Below are 24,277 nucleotides of genomic sequence, written 5' to 3'. Positions count from 1 at the left end.
CTCCACACTGACAGAGTGACTCGAGGGTGAGTCATGATGTTTATGTTAGGGTCCTGTTGGGCATGGAATCCCCCCAAGGCATGTTTTGGGGCTTAAAGCCCAAGTTTTGACCACTCCTTCGTAAAAGCTCCGCAAATTGTCGGCATGGAGCAAAAAGTCATAATAGAGTCACAGGGTTGTTTGGCCTTGCTTTTGTAATGTAATGTCAACTTGATATACCTACCAATAGTCTGCAAAACATGGGATTGTATAAATAGAGCGATGCTCTAAGTGTAGAAGATAACACCTAGCATATAGCTAATAGAATGGAAGCATGATGAGTCTAAGAGACTGAGTGAAAGTGTAAAGTGTGACTTTGGGATGTAGAGTAGGAGAAGGCTCTACAACTGAGTGTGCAGAGGCATAGTAGTCCATAGCTGAGTGCGCAGACCCCTGCAGCGGAGTGTGCAGGGGAGGTCGAGTCTGTAACCGTTGGAAGAATCAATAAAGAGAAGTTTACCATATTTTTGTGTATCTTTTCCTGTTTTAATGTATGATTGGGTATAAATTGCATGTGTACTGTTTGTTTGTTGCATGAACTCGTATGAATGTGTTGTATAAATAAATATAACATAAGACATCCATCTACGTGAAGATAATTAACTAGGCATAGGAAGATAAGTAATATCTCATGTGCCACTTAGGGGAATAACGCAAAGCATTGCTCTAGCGGTGCGAAAGCGCCACAGCCCCTGGTTCAAGTTGTGTGAAGGCAAGTATATCAATGCACGAAGGCATGGGAAGTGCACAAAGAAACCTGCTCGAAGGAACTAACATTTTGATCAGTTCAACCTCTCAGACATCTCAAGGGTGTGGAAACCTAGTTCAAGCACACCCCCATACTACTTCGGGTGAGATCTCAGTCTGCGCCCCATGGAATATTTCCAAAAGGGCCAGTAGTATAGAGATTTTTTTGGCTAATTAAATCTGAACCTGGGTTAGGCCCCAACAAGCCAATATCCACTCTCAAGGATACAGCTTTGCACTAGTTCATGGGTTTACCTGGGGATACCATCACAACCTGGGCTTAGATACATCAAGATTTCAACAAAAAGTATCGAGACTACTACAGCTCCAAAGACACCAAAGAGGAAATTTTTACGATGACCTTGGGGCATGATGAATCCCTAGAGGATTATGAAGAAGATTCTAGCTTAGGTACAAAAGGGTCAGGTGCACACTTGATCCTTTGTCACTAAAGCTAGTCCTACTCTTAGGGGTAAGGGAAGATCTACTGGATACCTTAAACCTTCTAGCACGAGGGGACATCTACTAGCTACCCTATGAAGATATCAAGACTGTGTTTAGAAACCATTCTAGGGAAGCTAGGAAAAAGGGTATGGGTAGTCAACCAATAGCCAGCTCGTCCTCTTCCAACTAGGAATGAATGTCGATTAAACCTGATCGAAATCTACTTGGTCTATGAAGAAAACCACTTCTAAGACAAGTGGCCTTCTCTACCTGGACTAAAAGCTATGTATTAGGGAACTGAAGTGGTGACTGAACAACTTTGCTACATAAATCAAAGGAGACCCCATGGGACTTGACCATACCAGTAGGGAATGAAAGGGTCATCCCATGCATATTACAACCTTAACTAGAACAAATTCATTCCCCCTTGGGGGCCCCCTGATCATCCCTCCTGCTTTACACCTCCTCCTTGGTCTTTTGTATCCCAGTACCATTCCTAGCTGACCAACTAATAATTTCAGCCATATACTCCGCCACAACCTCAATGGAATGCAGCACACTAGGGGTGGAGGCACACATACAATAATGCTCTAGCATTATTGCCTTCACCTCCTAATCAACCACAATTTTTACACCCTGCTCCACCTAAACAACCTTAGATGCTTGCCCAGCCAAATATGAACCCAAATAACAAATAGGCATGACCAATATACAGTGGAGGGACATCCTATCCTGCTTATGCTATGGAGGTTTAGGAAATCAACCTAAGGTTTGGGAGAGTACTCCTGAACAACCAACCTCCATATCCACCTAGGGAGAGCGAGGAGTAGAGAGAGGAAAGCATGCCTACAGTGAATCCTACACCCTTTCCTAAAAGGTTAAGTCATCCAGTCCAGCCTACCCCAGAAGAGAATGAACTTCTGGATGAATTGAAAAATCTATGTGTCAAAAATCCACTTCTCCAATCCATCAAGAATGTACTTATTTACAACAAATTGATTAAAGATAAGTGTTTCAAACATCCGAGGAGGTGAAAAAGAGACACCCCTACCATTAATGTCATTGGACAGTTGTTTGACTTAATGTTGGGGCAAGTAATTTTCTCAAAGTACTTGGACCCTAGAAGCCCCATAGTAGATGTGCACATCAATGGAACCATTATCCCACACACTTTGATTGATATTCGGGCTTCCATTAATGTAATGACTAAGGACACCATGGTCAAGCTCAATCTCTAGGTTGCATTAAGAAAGATCACAACAAACTTGCAACTTGCAAACCATTCCACAGTATCCCTTGAGGGGATTGTTGAGGATGTGATGGTCTCCATTGACTCCTGGGAGTACCCTGTAGACATTCTCATTCTCCAGCCTAAGGCTAAGCTTAGTGGTTATCCTCTCATACTTGGGAGGCCTTGGTTAGCCACTGTTGATGCTTACATCAGTTGTAGGGCTAGAAATATGACTATAAAAAATGGGCATATGTGCAAGTAGTTGGTCTTGTACCCTCCTGCTCAGCCATATTTAAAACATGACTTACTTTTATGGCTAGAAGAGGAGGAAGAAGATGAAATCTACTCATCCCAACTCTATACCCTAGAAACTTCCATGGGGGGAGGACAACTAGATGAAGATGATTTGATTGAACACATACTCCAAAGTCCAACTCCCAGCACCTTGTCCTAGAGGAAGTAGTAAAGGAAAATGTTATCACCAAAATAGGACCCTGATAGGCTGTTGATTAGACTATCTTAGTGTAACTATTTCAAACCAATCTTTTAGCTAAGGCTTAGCCTCCTTAGCCTGAGAGGGCTCTCTCAAAGGGTTAATGATATTGATTAAAGATATGGATAGATGGCTAACTCTATGGTTTGTGATTTTATATGTTTGTAGATTGGAAGATGGAGACTTGCTACCATTGGGCTATGGAGTCAGTGACAGAGATAAGGATAACAAATAGCTCTTCTTATAAAACTGAGGCTTGTATATACTTCAATGAAAGAGTGACACATTCAAGAAAGTCTCAATAACTTGAAGTTCATAGGAGTCAGAGCATGTGGGCATGAATTCTGAGTAATGATACATCAAGGTATTTAAAAGGAAAGAATTTAAAGTGATATATCAGAGTTTAATACCTAAAGGAAGTCAGAGCATGAGTAACCATGAATTCTGAGTAATAAGTATTAAAACATTGAAGAAAAACATCCAAAGATAGGACTCAAAAACTCAATTCACCATAGTTTAACACTTAAAGGAAGTCAGAGCATGTTCCACCATGAATTCTGAGTAATAAGCATTAAGACTATGGAAGTAAAGCATATCAAAGATAAAAGATGAAGCTCACTGAAGTACACTAAGAATCTCAGCTTCAGAAAAGTCCAACTGCTTCTGTATATATCAATCCCTGCATAGCATTTACAAAAGTAGTCTTTTTCTCTAACATTTTCCAACCCCAAATACATTAGTTCTTCTCCCATATATAGATTTCATGTAGATTCCTTCCTCCAGCATGAGGGGAATTCGAATTCCTCCTACGTTGACACCTATTGACACTTAAAACTAACTATTTAATACAAAGGACAGCTAACTAGGAGTCCTAGAGACCTAATACAACTAGGAGTGTAACTCCTTATTATGATTACAACAAACTTATCTAAAAATTTAAAACATTATTTGACACCTAAAACTCCATGAAGTCGAATTTGATGGTGCTCATAACCTTCCAGCTGGCCCTTGATGACTCATCCTTTTGGTGTTCCTAGAAACTAGGAGACTGTCCCTTGCTCTGTTCTGGCTGAAAAATAGGTCTTGGGACAGAGCTCATAACTTCTCGTACAAAATGTATTTAGAAAAACTGAAGGAGGATTTTGTGAACCAATACATACTTAAAAAAAACCTATTTTGTTTTTTTGAAACACTACTCCAGCTGCCCAGAATGTGTCTTTTAACAACAGGTGTAAAACAGAGAAATATGCTTGTGAAAAACTGCACCTACAGCAGTTTTGTAGCGCACGTTTGGTCCTTCATTTCTCCCAGATCATAATGGATTTGAAGAAACTAGAAGAGGTTTTTGTACTTCAGTATCTTAGGAATGAAAACCTCTTTCAATTTTCAGAGAGGATTTTTCCACTGCTCAAAATAAGTCTTTGAAAAACAGGTGTCAAACAGGAGATGAAAAACTGCACCTACAACAGTTTCGTAGTGCAACTTTGGTCACTAATTTCTCTCAGATCATAATGGATTTGAGGAAACTGAAGGAGATTTTTCTAGTTCAGTCTGTTAGGAATAAAAACCTCTTTCAATTTTCCAAAATATGCTTTCAGTTGCTCTAGAGATCTCGTGGAAGTTGACAACCTTTTCATAATAAAACTTTGGAGTTCATAAATGTATTTCCTTTCTTTTCTTCTTTTTGAAAATTGCAACTTGATGTGTGACTTCCTTAAGGAGATTCTTTCTGCTGGCTTAACTACATCTTCAAATCCTTGATTTGCCTCTTCATAATTTTGATGTTGGGTTTGATCCTATTATCAATCCATCTGATGTATCTTGCCTTGCTTGAATTTGATGAAGATTTCTGATCTCTGCTCACCATGGGCTTGTTTGCTCAAACTAAGAATTGGATCAAATGTCTATTACATGAACACGACCAAGATCAACATGAATATGTCCAGGATCAATTAACTCTTTCCTTACCTTTTTCCTTTGAAATTTTGTCAGTGATAACAGAAACCAAGATAAAACATCAGATTGATCTATGCTTAGCTGATTCAAACCCTACCCATGTAAAAATAATACTATTCGGCCCTAAAAGAACTTTTAAAATCAACCCCTCTCTTTCTGTACCCCATGAAGAAAAGTTGTTCAACATGCTAAGGGAACACCTAGATGCCTTTTCTTGGAGTTACAAAGAACTGAAGGGAGTGCACCCCTCATTGTTTACTCACCACATTTATATCAAAGAAGGTTGCAAACCAGTCTGACAACCCCAAACGAGAATGAATCCAACTCTCAAGGATATAGTCAAAGAAGAACTACAAAAGTTGCAGGATGCATGATTCATTTACCCTATCTTGAATAGTGAGTGGATTTCTCCTTTGGTGTTGGTTCCAAAGAAAAATGGGAAGTGGAGGATTTGTGTCGATTACAGAGAGTTAAATAAAGGAAAATAGAAGGACCATCTCCCTCTACTTTTCATTAACCAAGTGCTAGATGGCCTCACAGGGAAAACGTTTTTTTCTTTCCTAGATGGGTTTAGCAAGTACAATCAAATCTAGATTAACCCAAAGGACCAGGATAAAACCACCTTCACCTGTACTTGGGGTACTTTCACTTGTACGGTCCTTCCTTTTGGCCTATGAAATGCCTTTGCCACTTTCCAGAGGGCAGTCCTGAGCATCTTTGTCGAGCTAGTCCATGATGCATTAGAAATTTATATGGATGATTTTACACCCTATGGGTGTGATTTCCATGAGGCTCTGTCCAACTTTGGTAAGGTGTTGAACAAATGCATTGAAATGAACTTGTCCCTTAGTCCTGAAAAATGTGATTTATTGACAACTATAGGGACTATTATAGGTCATTCAATATCCCAAAAAGGACTATAGGTGGACCAAATAAGATAGCCATCATCCAAAGGGTCCCACCTCCACAAAAACATAGGGATGTCAGAAGTTTTCTCAGTTTAGCTGGATACTATAGGAGATTTATAAAAGACTTCAACAAGTTAGCTTCTCCTTTATTTGGGTGATTGGCCAAAGACTCTAAATTTTTATGGTTAGGAAGTTGTCAAGAGGCCTTGGACACCCTAAAGGAAAAGTTGACCACTGCACCTACTCTCCGAGGCCCAAATTGGGCCCTTCCTTTCCATATTCATGTTGATTCCTCTCACAAATCCATAGGAGTAGATCTAGGCCAGATAGATAACAATTTACCTTATGCCATTTACTTCATCACTAAGAATCTGTCAAAAGCCGAACTGAACTACATAGTTGTCACACGGAATAAGTCGATCTTGCGGACAGGATAGACCTTCCTAGAATCTAAAGAAGACCTAATGACAAGCAAACCAATCACACACTATCTTTCTCTAAATATGCTTTTATAAACAAAGGCAAACAAGTGTTTCTCCTTCGATACAAATGAGCTCCTTTGTTGTGAATCTGCAAACACAAACAAGAAAACAAATTAAATAGCACCTGAAAAGCCAATATCATAAAACATATTTAACATGAAAGTCATGGAATTCATGAAACAAATAACATGAGATACTTATTGAGCAAAATGAGTTTGATTGTATTAATTCAAAAGAAGAAGAACTTTACAACCTGTGCCTTGACGCTATACAAGCTCCTCCCAAGGTCCAGCAAGAAGTCTCCTCTACTTTGACAAGTTTCACTCTCTTCCCAATGAAGCCAAAAAGGTATGTGATCTCTCCTCTTAAGCTCAACTAGGAAGTCTTAATTTCACTAGCATCTACACTAAAAAATGTTCAGCTTCTAACCTCTCCAGCAACCAGCCCAATGCCTGAATTTATAGTGCAATGGAGGGAAGTTACTAGGTCCTCCTTCAAAGGGATAGCTCCTCTCATCAAGGGATTAGCTCCTTGTCTTTTGGGATGCATGAACCACCTATGAGCGGAAAGTCCACGTCAAAATTCCTTCTAGAATCATCTAGAATTAACCCAAAGTGAGTTTTCTTAGAATAAACTTGCGCCTTTTTGACTTTCACAGGGGTTTGCACCCACACCTTTAGGGACAGAGCGGTCAGGTCCACAGTTTTTGTAAACAGAAGGTGCGGGACCGCAAGTAACAGTGAGAGAAAGTGCGGAACCAGAGTTTCATTGATTTTCAATGTCTTTCTCTCATTTTCAAAGCTTGACTTGAAAAGCTGAGGTCTGAGACTTGCTTAGGAGGACAGTACAAGTGATGATAGACCCATACTGACTGCAAATAATCATGGTGACGATATTTTTGTGCAACAGATTGCCCCCTTAAGTGCGAAGTCTGTAGTAGATGAGGATTTCATTTATCATTTAGGAAGAGTGAAGTACTTTATCATTTCGAGGATCATCTTGTGGAGAGCTCGGTTGGAACCTGTAAAAACATTCAATGCAAGATATATATATGAGATCATATCATCGTTGAGGTAGGCATTCCCATACTCAGATCAAAACTGACTTAGAAAACTAACTACTACTCTGATACAGGAATGATCTTGTAATACATCACAAGTATAGACTCATGTGGACACAGTATGGACGCAGCCATCTGTTTATGAATAGTCCATTATATAATGAATACAAAATTCCTCACAGCCTGGATTGTGGAAACTAGATCTAGGGTCTTCATTTCTACTTCCCGAAACAGTACAATTGTATCCATGTGAATGAATGTGTTGATGTTGAACATGGTAGAAACCACTTGATTACCAGTCAATGATGTAAATTGTTAACAAGTGTGAGAGAAACCACCAGTGATGTCAATGGCTCTCAAAGTACCCAGTACAATCCATGAGATGTGAATAAATGTGTTGATGTCGAACATGTCACGAAATCCTTCGATCGAAGGTCTATGATGCAACATGTCGTCAAAGGCGAGAAACCTGCCATTGAGGCATGCAGATCCAAGGTACTGACGATTTCTAGATCATCTTTCTAGATAATAAGCTGAAGTCGATAGAAAGCGATCCGTCGCAGGCAAGCCCACAACACAAAATCATAGATCAAGTTGAAGAAGTTTAGTTGCAAGGACTGACTCAGGGATGGTCAAGATGGATGACAGATATTTTGCAGATGAATGGCTTATTGGTAGTGACCTCTTGAACACATAACGACACGATAGATGGCTTGGTGACAATTGACCCAAAGTTAATGTTATAGACATTTTTGTGCCTTACATCACTGAGCATGAAATGTCAATAATTAAGGGATCCAAAGTCCCTAAACATGTTGTTCCTACCCCTAGAGGAACAAGGCCAGCAAACCACAGCAATTCACAAAAGTTCTCCACCTGAAAACACTCAAAAACAGGCCATTTCTGGATCATGTCAACTGCTCCACTGAGCATCTGCACTGAATGTCAACTGCTCCACTGTCTACCTGCACTGAATGTCAACTGCAAAGAAGGCTACCTATGCTGAGCGTAACTGGACAAGTGGCAGACTCATTTCTCAAGGTGTCAATGCCCAGGAAGCTTCCAAAATGACACTTGGATCAGAGAATTCGACTGGTGATGAGTAAGAGGTTCCAAATCTCCAAGTGGAAGCAAGAACCTCCAAGTGGACTCATGAACTGAAGTGGGAGAGGACACTAGTCAGCTCCATGCCAGCCTCAAGCTGACTCATCCTTTCTCCAAAACTCCTATATATAGATCTCTCTCAGGAGGTCATGGGGGGGTGGAATATTGTAATTGCAAAGAATTGCTGTTGGATTGTGGTTAGATCATTGGGTGCTTATGCTTTGAAAGGGGCTGAAGAAGGAATTCCATTCTGCTGGGAAGGAGATGCTGGGTTGGAACCTTATGGGTTGTATCTCTTCCTGAACCTTGTTTATCAATCAATAAAGCTTCTTGGTTCTTTCCTATATGCTGGTGTTTATTGTATGATTTGCATTAGTGTATTTGATTTACTTCTAATCCTGAATCATTTATGAATATGTATATTTGCCTTTGTATCATGTCCTTCTCTTGCTGCATGTAGCTGTTCTCTTGTCACAGGTAGTTGTTCTCTTGTGATCTCGTGGGAGCAAAAGCAAAGAGGCAAGTAGCTGTGGACACACAAAGAGGAGAGGATCTAGATCGAGGGACAACCGAAAGATAACGGTAAGTCTACCAATCTCCTCTCTTTCATATTTCATAAAGGAAGAAACCGAAGTAGCTGTGTTCGTTTGTTGCTAAGGTACTGTCACACCTTAGGTGGATAGGATCGTCCTGCATAGGCATTTTTCCCCACAACAGTTAATACCCAGAAATTGGCTGAAGACTTTCAATGTGGTTTGATCAACTGTTAGGCAAAGGATTTCCCAACCCAGGTGAATAAAAGTGTCCTATTCAAGAGTGGTTACAAAGTATGACAAACATGCTCATTTTTCTCTCTTTTCCCCTACCATTTCTGCCAAGTACCTCTTTATTTTTGACAAGCTTGAGGAGGATAACATTTGCTTGATTATAAGCTCATCCTTTAGATGAGCCCAACTTAGTTTAAATTCGAACCCTAAGAAGGAGTGGTTCATTCCTGTTTGTAATTGAACAGGTCCTTTACTGTGAAATTTTAACGAGTCTAGTATAGGAGAAATGTTATAGACATTTTTGTGCCTTACATCACTGAGCATGAAATGTCAATAATTAAGGGATCCAAAGTCCCTAAACATGTTGTTCCTACCCCTAGAGGAACAAGGCCAGCAAACCACAGCAATTCACAAAAGTTCTCCACCTGAAAACACTCAAAAACAGGCCATTTCTGGATCATGTCAACTGCTCCACTGAGCATCTGCACTGAATGTCAACTGCTCCACTGTCTACCTGCGCTGAATGTCAACTGCAAAGAAGGCTACCTGCGCTAAGCGTAACTGGACAAGTGGCAGACTCATTTCTCAAGGTGTCAATGCCCAGGAAGCTTCCAAAATGACACTTGGATCAGGGAATTCGACTAGTGATGAGTAAGAGGTTCCAAATCTCCAAGTGGAAGCAAGAACCTCCAAGTGGACTCAAGAACTGAAGTGGGAGAGGACACTAGTCAGCTCCATGCCAGCCTCAAGCTGACTCATCCTTTCTCCAAAACTCCTATATATAGATCTCTCTCAGGAGGTCATGGGAGGCTGGAATATTGTAATTGCAAAGAATTGCTGTTGGATTGTGGTTAGATCATTGGGTGCTTATGCTTTGAAAGGGGCTGAAGAAGGAATTCCATTCTGCTGGGAAGGAGATGTTGGGTTGGAACCTTATGGGTTATATCTCTTCCTGAACCTTGTTTATCAATCAATAAAGCTTCTTGGTTCTTTCCTATATGCTGGTGTATTTTGTATGATTTGCATTAGTGTATTTAATTTACTTCTAATCCTGAATCATTTAAGAATATGTATATTTGCCTTTGTATTGTGTCCTTCTCTTGTTGCATGTAGCTGTTCCCTTGTCACATGTAGCTGTTCTCTTGTGATCTCGTGGGAGCAAAAGCGAAGAGGCAAGTAGCTGTGGACACACAAAGAGGAGAGGATCTAGATCGAGGGACAACCGAAAGATAATGGTAAGTCTACCAATCTCCTCTCTTTCATATTTCATAAAGGAAGAAACCGAAGTAGCTGTGTTCGTTTGTTGCTAAGGTACTGTCACACCTTAGGTGGATAGGATCGTCCTGCATAGGCATTTTTCCCCACAACAAATTGGTGACTCCGCTGGGGAAGAACTTTGTTTTAGTCATTTTGTTTGTTTGCATCATTGTTTACCTCATAGACTTAACAGCAACAATCGAACTGCTTCGCAAAGTAGAATGTTGCTGCTTTGATCCTTCACTGGGTTTTTTGTCTATGATCTCAACAATGGACTCACAAATGACTTGATGATCCTTTGTGATAGTCTTTAGTACCCTCTCAAAGCATCCCTCTGTTTATACCTTGCTTGTGTTTCTGATTTGGCCTGAAACAGTTGATTTTTGAGCATTTTATGACCCGGAAACCAAGAGAGACGAGAGTTTCTCCTTTCAGCGCAGACACTGTGAAGGCAGTCTGCATTTCAACGCAGGTCCCGTGAAGGCTACCTGCGCTGAATGTCAAACTGACAGTGTTACACTTGCGCTGAACCAGTGTGGCCTTGTGCAGCTGGGGTTCCTTGCTGTCTTTTGCCCTGTTTTGATCTCTATTTTTGTTGCCTTTAACCAGCATAGGTACCACATCTGAACCTCTTTTCTTTGCTTGAATTCTGCCTCACTTTTGTACAAAAAGACTGTAAGTGTTTTTATGTGTTTGTGGCGTCATTTACAGTTTTCCTTCGCATGAGCGAAATAGTCATTCGGTAGCCTTGATTCAGATTTGATTGATTGATTGATTGTGATCTTAGGAGAGAGTCCATTGGCTGTTTACAGTTTGATTATCATTTGCTTTTGCTTATTGGTTTGAATTTGTCACTTTTAAGTGTCGAAACGAGTATTTCTTTCGAAAAATCACAAAGTGCTTGTAATCTCTTCTACCCTTGCTGATTTTGGAAAAAGTAAACTTGTTTATTTTACAGTCATTTAAAAGCAAATTCAAAGTTGTACAAAAAGCTTTCTTTGTAGACATTTATACTAAGAAAGTGAAAACAAACACCTGCATTGTGCATTTTGCATTTTGATAAGATTGCATGTGTGATTTAGGAAGAGTGCATTAGAGTGTGCTGATTGCTCTTTGAGAAAAGATAGTCGCTCTCTTTTCCCTTAGTAGCTAGGATTTTCAAAGTTGAAAGATTATAAAGCTTGCTTATCATCTTAGACTGCATTTAGGAATTTGTACCAATACATCTCATGGTGATCCTGAAAGACAAACTTTAAAAAGATCAACTTAAAATATATTGAATGAACCTAACAACGCTTTGCAACATAACGCACAACATAGAGGTCTAGGTAGAGACGTGTTCCGGCGTCGTTAAACGTAGCGACTGTCGATCTCTAAGAAGGTGGGTGATTCCTCCTGAGGGACGATATCACTAATACGGACTTGTGCTCCCACGTACCGTCGCGTATATATTGGGAGACCCCTATAGGCATATATCCTTTATCCTTAGGAAACCGTGTCGGCCGCCCTACTGATCGCAATGCAGTGAACACAGCATTCACGAAGATCGACCACCCGTACCGTAAAAAGTATTTTGTGGTTTTGCGAAAAGTTTGGCACACCCTCTGCCTAGATCTCCAGAGCAGTTTCTTTTGGCCTTTTTCAGACTCTATAACAGAAAAAGTCCATCCGAGCATTTGTCACTTCGGGCTCGTTAAAACATCGAAGGAGACTAGAGTCATATTTAGCTTTTTCTTGACTCTTTAAAAGTGAAAAAGCAAGTTGTGTCTAAAGCATCGTTAACAATTTATTTTAAACGGAACAATCACCCTTATTCCCGCGTTGATCTTTAGGTTGAAGAGATGGAGCACGCCAAACATGGAGTTCCCCTTGATGGAAATCCTAGTCCTTTCTCCTCTTGGGGAGATGTTGGTGCGCCCCACATGGCCACATTGTCGCTTCCAAGACTGACAATTGGCCTACCAGTATGGCTCTTTTCAACCAATGTTGTTCAAAATACCACCATTCCTGAACAGTCGAGTCAACAGTTAGATCAGACAAGAGTTGCCCACCAGCCTTCCACTTCATCTTCCTCTCCTCCTTCCTCTTCGCTTGATGGAACTGGTCATTCAAAGAACCGGGTTCCTAAGGAGAAGAAGGAGAAGAAGAAGAAAGAAAAGAAGCAGAAGGAGCCTAAGGCGACTGGGGCAAACAAGCGTCATCTAACAAAAATCCACACACAGCACTCGTAAGGCCTAAATCGCCATGCGTCATATGCAGGGGAGACCACTTCCATAGAGATTGTCCATGTATCCCCTGGATACTAAGAGACTGGTCCCCCCGTTTGCACAATTCGGTAGCATCGACCTCTGATAGCCATGTCGATTGTTCACCGTCAACTAGTGGGAGTGAAGCTCCAAGACAGAGCGGGAAAGCTAAATTTCCCTGCAGATTGTGTGAAGGCGATCACGCCATCCACCGTTGTCCCTTCTTAGACGAGGTGAAAAGAGTTCTGGAAGATCGCCCGATATTACGAGCGAATCTTCCTCTTGGATATCAAAAACTCTTGCCAAGTCCCTCGCTAGTTGAGAATCTGGTTGACCCGCCCAGGTGGTCAGCCGAAGCACCTGTCATTGAAGATGAACCGTCTGAATCCATACCTGACGAAAGTCTAAAGGTTGAAACGGCAGTTGACCCTGTTTTTCCTTCAGAGGCTCTATCTTCGAATGACACCATCACAGAGGAGAGTAAAGACGACACCGTCCAAATTCTCTTCATCAGCACTGACTCTGATGATCAAGGGGGCAATGCCACCATTCCTTTATCGCAGGAAGGAAGTTCATCAGAGCTCTATCCGGCCGTTTATTCGGTCCCACCACCAAGCAACCTGGTTGTGTCCTTTGACTGGAACCAACTAGGCAGACCCCGCTTGCCAGCTAGCATACCATTCAGAATCATTGTCCAAATATACAGAATGGTAATGGCTGGTACAGTTATTGATGAAGGGGCATCTGTGAGTATCCTTTCCTCTATTGCTTGGAAAGCGCTTGGTTCGCCTGCGCTTTTGCCTGAAATGAGAAATCTATCAGGCTTTGATAAGGGAACCAGTCGCCCTTTAGGGATCCTCCCCAATGTGCCAATAACATTGAAAGGGAAGACCGTTCAAATGAACGTGATGGTCATTCAAGGACCCTTGGATTATAACCTACTCCTTGGACGAGACTATATATATTGCATGGGAGCAGTAGTCTCCTCACTCTTTAGAGTAATGTGTTTTCCGCATGGAGGAAGAATGGTCAAGCTCGTGGACCAACTTTCGTTTCCCGGATCACACATCACAAATAGTCATATACCATCCCTAAATGGTCTATTCACGCAAGAAGTGTCTCAACCCACGGTCCGTCCTCCTGATGAGCGCGAGTAATCCGAGAGGACATGACTAGAACCCAGGGAGCATGTGTCCTAGTCTGCTTCGGCAGAGAACTTCGGGTATAAGATAGGATTTCCGTGGAAGAATATGACTAGTCTGTACCCTGTCCGTGGAGGAAAGAGGGTTGTTTTGGAAAAAGATTCTTTTGTCAAAGTTATGTGAGTGAAATAATCTGCTTTTCGCCCACCTTTGTCTATTTCGGTAGACATTGCCAGGGAAGTGTTTTATTCATAGCCGCGAATGAAACAATCCTTGGGTAACCAGAAAGAGGTAAGCCTCCCTCAGTAACACAAATTTTTTGTCTTTGAGTAGTTTTCTTCTCTTGTCGCAAGTAGCTGCTCTCTTGTCGCAAGTAGTTGTTCTCTTGCGATCTTGTGAAAAATCTATTGAAAGTTGGACTAACGAGAAGACAAGTATCGTATAGACCTGTTAAAACTAGACTAGCAAGACGACAAGTAGCTGTGAACACCCAAAGAAAAGCAGAGGTGAGAAGGAGGAGGGGCAACCTTGAAATTGTATTTTATACCTGGGGGCATGCAAACCTTTTTGAGTGCAAGCTAAGAGCGGTTATTTATCTGCTTTTTGGGTTAGCCGTTTCCAAACTTGCATAAAGAAAGGATGAGGAGTAAAGCGCAAGAGAGATGAAGCTCCTTAAAAAATAGCAATCTCCATTGAGACACTCGTATCATATGACTGGTATAACGAGCAGTTTTAGCATAAAGTTCATGCTCGTTAAAAAATAAACGCAAGATCCGAGCAGTTTTAGCACATAGTTCATGCTCGTTAAAAAATAAACATAAGATTGAGCAGTGTTTTGGCGCATTCAAGCTCGTTAAAAAATGAACCCATCCCGGTAAATAACCATGAAGTATGTAACCTGATCAACCATAAAAGCCTTGGTCGTGTTTGTGTACCGTCACCTCCACTTTTCATTTGGTCGATCGTTTACCTCCATATGATTGTTTACCCATTTTGAGGAACAGCTGTGAAGAGTGATTTCACCTAGCCATCCTTGTGACACTGCCGTGATTGGAAAATTCCAACCTGTACCTGGAATCAGCTTCTAACCTTGTTCATCACTCGTTCCTCGAAAGACGAGTCTTCTTTAAGCTCTTTTCAACTGACTCGTAAAATATGAAAAGATTGCCGAGTTTTGGCCTTCCAGCTCGTTAAACGACTGGAAGAGCTATCCCTCCTCTAGATTTTAATCTCTTTGAACCTGAGGGATTATTGCACAAAAAGATCGAGCGCTTGTTTTGTTCGGCTCGTTAAAACTATCGAAAACTCATCCCTTCTGTATTGTTTTATACTTTTTCGGACTTAAGGGATTAGATGACGAAAAAGGAATTTTGGAGTTAACTTTATGTACCTTTTCAGACTCTCTAAAAATGAAAAGGGCCGAGTTTTCCTTGTCGTTAGACTCGTTAAAATCACTAAATAGCGACAAACTTGTCTTTAGACGAGAACGAGTTTCCCTATCGCTAGGCTCGTTAAAACATAGCGATGGGCTTGCCCGAAGGGCAGGTTATAGAACAAGCATATGTTATCCTCCTCAAGCTTGACAAAAATAAAGAGGTACTGGTCAGCAATGACTGGGGAGAAATTGGGAAAAATCAAGAAGTCTTTGATGGTAGCAGGTCGCTCTTGAACATGACACTTTTCCTCCGTACCACATCGGGTTGGGTTGTTTCATTCACTGGTCACATCACCATGGTCTTTGCCACACCATCCATACTTGGGGTAATGCTACCAATCCATCGCATCAGTGTCGCCATATGTTCAAGAGAAGTCGTTCAGAAAGAGTCAACCAGGTCCCATCCACTGCCATACATTATCCTTCATCCATTTCATGACCGCCACCCTGAATCATATGTCACAGATTGTTTTCACCTCCATTAAAATCATTAGCTCCGTTCCATGTCACTGATGTGGGATTCATTAAGGCCCTCCTTTGACGGATCGCTTCTTGTCGACATCAGCTCATTATCCAAGAAGTTGATCTAAGAACAACCCCTTTAGTACTTTGAAGCTTGCATGCCTCAATGGCAAGTTTCTCACTTCCGGCGACAGGTATACATCAATGACCTTCGACCAGAAGATTTTGCGTGGTGTTCGACGCCAAGTCCTTTATTCACACCACGTGAATTGTACTGCAGTACCTTGAGGGTCATTTTTATTATCGGTGATTCCTCTCGCGCTTGTTAACGGTTTACATCATTGACCGGTAATCAAGCGATGTCTTTCCATGTTCGACTTCAGCGCAATTCTCACATGGATCGACTTGTACTTAGAGTGAAGATCAAACGAGATTGAAGACCCCGGATCTAGTTTCATCCATCCGGGCTACGATATATATTCAGGAAATATAAAGACATTTGACATGTACATCATTGCAGCAAATGATCATCCTACTCAAAGGATGATAGTTTCGCCAGAATTATCAGTATACCATCAGACGATCGTCTGTTCTATGTACGAAAATGTATTTATAAAGCTGAGCATGGGAATGCCCGCCTCAGCTAGATCATGAAACCTGTATGAATCATAATGTATTGTATTGTATCTTATTACAGGTCTCCTCCCAGCAAATGGATGAACTTCGGACTCCCCTGGATAAAGCATTTCACCCGATAAACGACCTCATACTTTAGGGGGCAACTGTTATAGACATTTTTGTGCCTTACATCACTGAGCATGAAATGTCAATAATTAAGGGATCCAAAGTCCCTAAACATGTTGTTCCTACCTCTAGAGGAACAAGGCCAGCAAACCACAGCAATTCACAAAAGTTCTCCACCTGAAAACACTCAAAAACAGGCCATTTCTGGATCATGTCAACTGCTCCACTGAGCATCTGCGTTGAATGTCAACTGCTCCACTGTCTACCTGCGCTAAATGTCAACTACAAAGAAGGCTACCTACGTTGAGCGTAACTGGACAAGTGGCAGACTCATTTCTCAAGGTGTCAATGCCCAGGAAGCTTCCAAAATGACACTTGGATCAGGGAATTCGACTGGTGATGAGTAAGAGGTTCCAAATCTCCAAGTGGAAGCAAGAACCTCCAAGTGGACTCAAGAATTGAAGTGGGAGAGGACACTAGTCAGCTCCATGCCAGCCTCAAGCTGACTCATCCTTTCTCCAAAACTCCTATATATAGATCTCTCTCAGGAGGTCATGGGAGGCTGGAATATTGTAATTGCAAAGAATTGCTGTTGGATTGTGGTTAGATCATTGGGTGCTTATGCTTTGAAAGGGGCTGAAGAAGGAATTCCATTCTGCTGGGAAGGAGATGCTGGGTTGGAACCTTATGGGTTGTATCTCTTCCTGAACCTTGTTTATCAATCAATAAAGCTTCTTGGTTCTTTCCTATATGCTGGTGTATTTTGTATGATTTGCATTAGTGTATTTGATTTACTTCTAATCCTGAATCATTTATGAATATGTATATTTGCCTTTGTATTGTGTCCTTCTCTTGTTGCATGTAGTTGTTCCCTTGTCACAGGTAGCTGTTCTCTTGTGATCTCGTGGGAGCAAAAGCGAAGAGGCAAGTAGCTGTGGACACACAAAGAGGAGAGGATCTAGATCGAGGGACAACCGAAAGATAACAGTAAGTCTACCAATCTCCTCTCTTTCATATTTCATAAAGGAAGAAACCGAAGTAGCTGTGTTCGTTTGTTGCTAAGGTACTGTCACACCTTAGGTGGATAGGATCGTCCTGCATAGGCATTTTTCCCCACAACAAGAAACTCGGCGTTTTTCAATTTTAGAGAGTCTGAAAAAACTTAAGAAGACTCCAAGGTTGACCTTTTTCGTAAATTTGTGTCTCCCAAGCCCAAAAAAGTATAAAATAATACTTGAGAGAACCGCTTGATCTTTTACGACCAAGGAGTACTTTTCGTAATTAGTGTACCTAATCCGAAAAAGTAAAAAAGCGATTATTGACACGTCGTTTTATAACCAATATCGAATTTGAAACGAAAAAATCCGACAATCTTTTCATGTTTTTATGGTCAGAAAAGAGCTGTAAGTGGACCGTCTTTTAATTTCATTTTAACGAGTTTAAAAGAAAAACTCGACAATCTTTTCATGTTTTAGGAGTCAGAAAAGAGCTTAAAGGTGACTCTAAATGTTTTTTCGTCGAAAATGATAGATTTCGCCTGAATAATCCGTTATCCTGAACAAAAATGCAAACTTTACTCATACCTGTTTGAAATGGATAAAAATGTTGCAAAAATACCTTTCCAAAGTGAAACATAAACAAATTTGCAATTTATTTACTCAAAAAACTTATAAAAAGGGCCTTTGTCAATTCATTTTTACCGTTTGAGTTTTGGGTGAGAAAATAGTGCTTTTGTTCAGAAAACTTCCCTTGAAGATTGTGGAAAATCCAATCGTCAAAATCAAGCGCCGTCTTCTCCAGGTAATCCACACCATCCTACTCTTCATTTTTAACTGTTTCATTTCTTGTTTTAGGCTTTCATTTTATTTTTTGGAGGGTTTTTAGGCTTAAAACCCTCGCGCAGGTGTACCACTGCTGACTTGTGGACCCCGACTTTTTCTCCATTGGGAAAAGGTCAGGAGTCCGCACCTTCCATGTAGACAAGGTGTGGTCCCACGCACTGTGTCTAACCTGGAGGGTGCGGTCCCCGCCGGAAGGGTTTTTAACCCAAAATTTCTCAAAATTGGCCCAAACAAAATAATTTCTAGCATTCTAATTTATCTTTTTACTTGATGCAGAGAGTACATCATGCTAGATTGGCGTGAACAAGAGAATGAGGACGTAGATGCTGCCGCATGGAATCATCAACCTTCGCTTGATGCTTTGAAGGCGTGCAGCCTGTACAAATTCTGGGCCATTCCTGGCATGAGGGCTCAGGTGGATTTCTTACAGTGGCTGGTTGACAGATGGAGCATACAAGACCATTGTTTTTTCATTGGTGGCCACCAGCTCGAAATCGAGCCGGCAGACATATATTTCTTGACTGGTTTGCCTAAGAGAGGCGAAGACTTGACTCTATTTGGGGCTAGGCCAGGTGGCCAGTCTGTCGATAGCCTCCGACTAGAGTTCTGCAACAGCCAGGCTAGAGACAAAGGGATAGACATAAAAGCCATATCCCTTCATGAACTCATGGTGATCGCGTTTACTGTCACCAGAATTTTCGGGAGTGTCGCATTACATATTGCCACCGGATCCCAGATGCGTATGGTAGTTGATTGCTTTCGAGGCACCATCTTCAACTAGTGCGATGCTGTGTTGGCCAATGTGAAAGGCCAACTGACCAGGGCCAAGAACGGACAACTAAAGACCTTTGGTTATGGGGCTTTGGTTTTAAGTTTTGGTCTGGAGAGGGTTCCCATGTTGATCCCGCAGCACCTTACTATTGGAGCTGGGCTTCCTCGAGAGCCCAAACTGATGCGATGGGTCGCAGTTATGGCCTGTCATCCGGACAAGAGGACAGAGGTTGCTTGATTCAAAATTGAGTATTTCCAATGGTTGGAAAACTAGGTCTTTTCTATTCAGATATTCCCTTACGCTGGGTTATATTTTTGTGGTGACCCAGACATGGCTCTTCCACCAGGAGAGCAGTGGGATGACTCAGGTAAAATCATTTTCAACATTTTTTATATTTTAATTTTTTTATTATTTTTCCATCGTCCCAAAACTAATAGCAAAAGTTTCAAATGCAGATGTGGGTCCACAGTGACCAGCCACTCTCTGACCTTACGAGAGGAAACAACCAGTTGCAGCCGCACCAGCCCCACAGGACGAATCAGCAGAGGTTTTGGTTGAGTTGGAGGGTCATCTTGAGTGCTTGATAGGAGATATTCCGGAGACCACTATAGATGACATTCCTCGTCGACTTCAGCGCTATGTGATTGGGGTCCCAGGACCTTTTAGGAGGTTCCTTTGCAAGGTGGCCTGTGCAGTGTTTTCTTATCGAGATCATCACCAGTGATAGGATGATCGCTTATTGTGGGCACATATGACATTTTTTTTTTTTGTACTTATCATTTTTTGCCGATCATAAGGTGTTTTCCAACCTATGATCGAGGACGATGTATTTTTTTACAGACTCCTATATATATATATATATATATATATATATATATATATATATATATATATATATATATATATACGCTATTACCGGCTTATCTTGTAAATCATGTTATGGAATGGTTTTAAATTTACATGTATGATTATTGCAAATGTCTACTTAACATTCGAGAAGCAATTGCATCTGCTAATGTATTTAAAGATCTTGGAATATGCTGATACTCAATATAATCAAATTCACGTTCCAAGAGACGCACTCTCAAAAATAATCTTAATAACACTGGATTTCTAATGGCATACACTCTATTAAGCTGTAATACGACGAGTTCAGAATCTAACCTCACTATCAAACTCCGAATCCCAAATGAAATAGATTCAGATAATAACTCAATCACTGCACTATACTTGACAATGTTGTTCGTTGTTTGACCGAGGCTTACCCCATGCATAGATACTAACTCGTCAGAGGGCGAATAGATAACCCAAGCTGCGGAAGAAATGTTCTGTGTATTACTACAAGCACCATCAACGAAACCAATGTATGTTTGGAGAGGCATCGACATCTGCAATAGCAACAGTAAAACCATGATAAGCAAGAATAATGACAAAATAACACTCTCTAAGCTAAGTGCACTGTTTAAACTAAAACACACCAGCTAGAACGAAAATCTATCCTAACTAACAATCTCCATACCCATTCTTTAAGCATAATACCTCTTTAAGTAAAGACCATTTCTGGGTTTACCTAAAGAGTCAACGTCAAAGTCTACCAATTCATAGGCCCCTTTTGCTAGCTTTCGCTTGACAACATAGGGACCATGCCACATAGGAACGAATTTTCCAGCGCCTAATTTATCATTAGCTTGATTGTAAACTAAGACTAGATCTCCTTCCGAAAAATTTCGAGGGGTCACATTTCTATCATACTGAGCTTTCATATGTTTTACGTGAGTTTCGATCGCCAATGCAGCATCACATCGATTCTCATCTAATTGAGCCAAGTATAACAAACGCTTTTCCTCTTCAGAAGTGGCTAGAAGTAACTCGATGGCCATTTGCAGTGACGGGATTTTACATTCAATGGGTAACACAACTTCTAGACCATAAACTAGTTGGAAAGGAGTGAACCCTGTTGATGTTTTTACTGAAGTTTGGTACGCCCAAAGCGCTGAAAATAGCATGTTATGCCAATTCGACCGATGAATCCCAATGATTTGTCAGATCATGATGACTAAAACTTTGTTGATGGATTCAACCAGACCATTAGCTTGTGGATAATAAGGGGCTGAACTATCGTGACACAAACCAAGCTGGCCTGTAAGTTTGGTCATCATAACGTTTCGAAAATGACGCCCATGATCAGTGATTATCGCTTGTTGGACACCAAACCTAGCAATTATATGATTGAACATGAAAATTGTAGCTATCTTGCCGTCTGCCTCAAATGTAGGCATCGCCTCGGCCCACTTGGTAAAATAATCTACCACAAGGATGATATACGCATGCCCCCCGGCCGAGTGAGGGTTACATGTAATAAAATCGATACCCCATTTGGCAAAAGGACCAACGACAATTATAGGGTGGAGAGGAGTAGGTGGAGCGCGCATCTTTCGATCAAAAATTTGGCAGTTGTGGCATTTTCGGACCGCAGTAATACAATCTTTAAACAAAGACAGCCAGAAGTAGCCAGTGCACAATATCTTTTGGGCTGTGGCATACCCAGACATATGACCGCCACACGCTCCAGAGTGATAGTCATGTAGAACCCTTTTAGCTTCTTCGTGAGTTAAGCAACGTCGAAAAACAAAGTCCGCCCCATAGCGATAAAGAGTATCTCCAATAATCCTGAATTGTTGAGACTGGAATAGTATTTTCTGACGTTCTGACCTTGAAATTTTTGGCCAAAAGGATTGGGTCTGGAGATAAATGATGATATCCCCATACCATGGATCTAAATTACTGATTAGAAACAAGGATTCGTCCGCAATGGGCTCCTCCACTACAATTTCAGTGTTAGCACGCGGGAAATCACACGTTAATTCCGCAAAAACTAAAGATTTCTTAGACTTAGATTTCTCAAATTCCAAGTCGAACTCCTGCAGGATGACGATCCATTTAGAGTACTTGCCCCCTAGCAATTGCTTGGTCAAAATGTAAATCATAGGGTTGCAATCCGAAATTACTGTAGTTTTACATAGTAAAATGTAGTGACGAAAACATTGGACAGCTTGAACAGCTGCCACTGCCAATTTCTCCACGTGTGAGTATTTTAGCTCAGTTGGATTTAAATTTCGACTAAGGTAATATATCACATGCTCAATTCCAAATTCATCTTCCTGAACTAAGACCATTCCAATGGTGGAAAGAGAGGTGGCGAGATACAAGAAGTAATCCTGGTTGTAGTTGGGAGGATGCAATAACGGTGCATGGGTCAACACGCGTTTGAGTGCATCAAAAGATTTCTGAGCTATCTCATCCCAATAGAATGGAGTATTCTGTTTCAACAACCAGGTAAAACCCTTTGTAACCTCGGCGTAGTTAGGAATGAATCGTCGTAAAAATTTTGCTTTCCCTTGTAGACTTTGGAGTTGGCGAAGACTCGAAGGAGGAGGCAATTTGACAATAGCTTCGACCTTCGAGGGATCGATGCGAATGCCGGCTTTCGAAACTACAAACCCCAGCAATCGACCCGTTTCTATACAGAAGACACATTTGTGTGGGTTCAACCGAATTCAATAATTCCTACACCTCATAAAGATTGCTCGTAAACGGACGAGGTGATCAGCTCGATGTAATGAATGGGCAGGAAAGTCATTGAGATAGGGTTGCACAATGTGCTTGATGTCATGAAACGCATAAGACATGGCCCTTTGAAAAGTTTCTCAAACATTCTTGACCCCAAAAGGTAACTTGCAATAAGCAAATGTCCCCCATGGACAAATGAAAGACGTTTTTGGTTGATCGGCAGGTAGAATATTGATTTGATTGTATCCAGAAAAACCATCCATGAAGGAGAATATTTCGCTGCCGGCACAATCGTCAATGATTTGATCGATATAGGGAGTTGGGTAATTGTCCTTTGGACAGGCTCGATTAATGTCCCTATAATCGATGCATATTCTTATTGTTCCCTGCTTTTTGTTAACCAGAACAATATTCGATACCCAATCCGTTAACGGGATCGGATAAATGAAACCTACTTTGAGTAATTTTTCAACTTCGGCTTTAATTGCAGCAGCTTTTCTTGGGTGAATCTGACGCAAACGTTGCCAGACGGGTTTAGCATCCGGGTAAGTCTTGATCTCATGAACAACAATTGCGGGATCAATTCCTGGCATTTCCTCATAGGACTAGGCAAACACGTCGTGGAATTCTTGAAATAGGGCCTTATATATTTGAATTTCGTCGTCTGTACACGAGGCACCTATATGAATGTTCTCAACAATTCCAGGCTTAATCGAAATGTCAATAGGAATAGTTCGAGAGATGTTTCCCAAATTTAACTCTGAATCGGGATGTTTCATTGGATTCTGAGGTTCCTTGACATATTCAGTCGTAAAGATTGATGAAAAATCATTTTCAAAACGATCTTTCTCGGGTAAAAACGAAGATCTGTGATGGAGATCTTCCCATGGTAAATCATCTACACATAGGATTTCACGAATTTGTTCATCAGAGTGAACAAGTTCAGAAAATGTGATTAAATCCGAGCTTGATGTGAAAAGTGATTCCTCACGGACCACATTCATGAAGTCAATTTTGGTTGAAGATGTGTCGGTAAATGATTGCATGGCCTCATACGCAGTTTCATATGGACTCAAAGGCATGACATCACCAAATGAGTCTATCTCAGATTCAGAAGGAATGATCCAAGGATCATCATATACAATGGTATCTGATGTAATCATATGAATGGTTGCAAATGAAGACGATGCGTTGATCGGAGGAAAAGGAAAAGTTCCCAGTAAACCGGCATCTTTAACTAGTCCTACTCCAACATCCTTATACGGGATAGTCGTTTTACCGACATGTTGAATACTTTCAGAAGAGGCTAGGTCGGATGAAAAGTAAGCCAGCTGGTCTATTGTTATGATCTTTCCATTATGAGGAAACTTTATAACCCGAAAGACCAATGAAACGACCACTGTCATAGCGTAAGACCAACTTCGACCCAAGAGAAGGTTGTAATCTAGAGGGGCATCAACCACCTCCACATCTAGATTAACGGTTTTTCCTTCAACCCCTATAGGCAAATCCTGTAGAATGTGAGAAGGATGAAACCCACGGCCATCAAGGGCCTTTAGAATCATCGAGGATTGATT

Source organism: Pinus tabuliformis, chromosome 5_1 (assembly GCF_031772625.1).
Source record: "Pinus tabuliformis cultivar Carrire ecotype Pingquan chromosome 5_1, CPIR1, whole genome shotgun sequence".
Taxonomy (NCBI): domain Eukaryota; kingdom Viridiplantae; phylum Streptophyta; class Pinopsida; order Pinales; family Pinaceae; genus Pinus; species Pinus tabuliformis.
The sequence above is the reverse complement of the archived record's forward strand: the minus strand, read 5'-3'. Positions refer to the sequence as shown.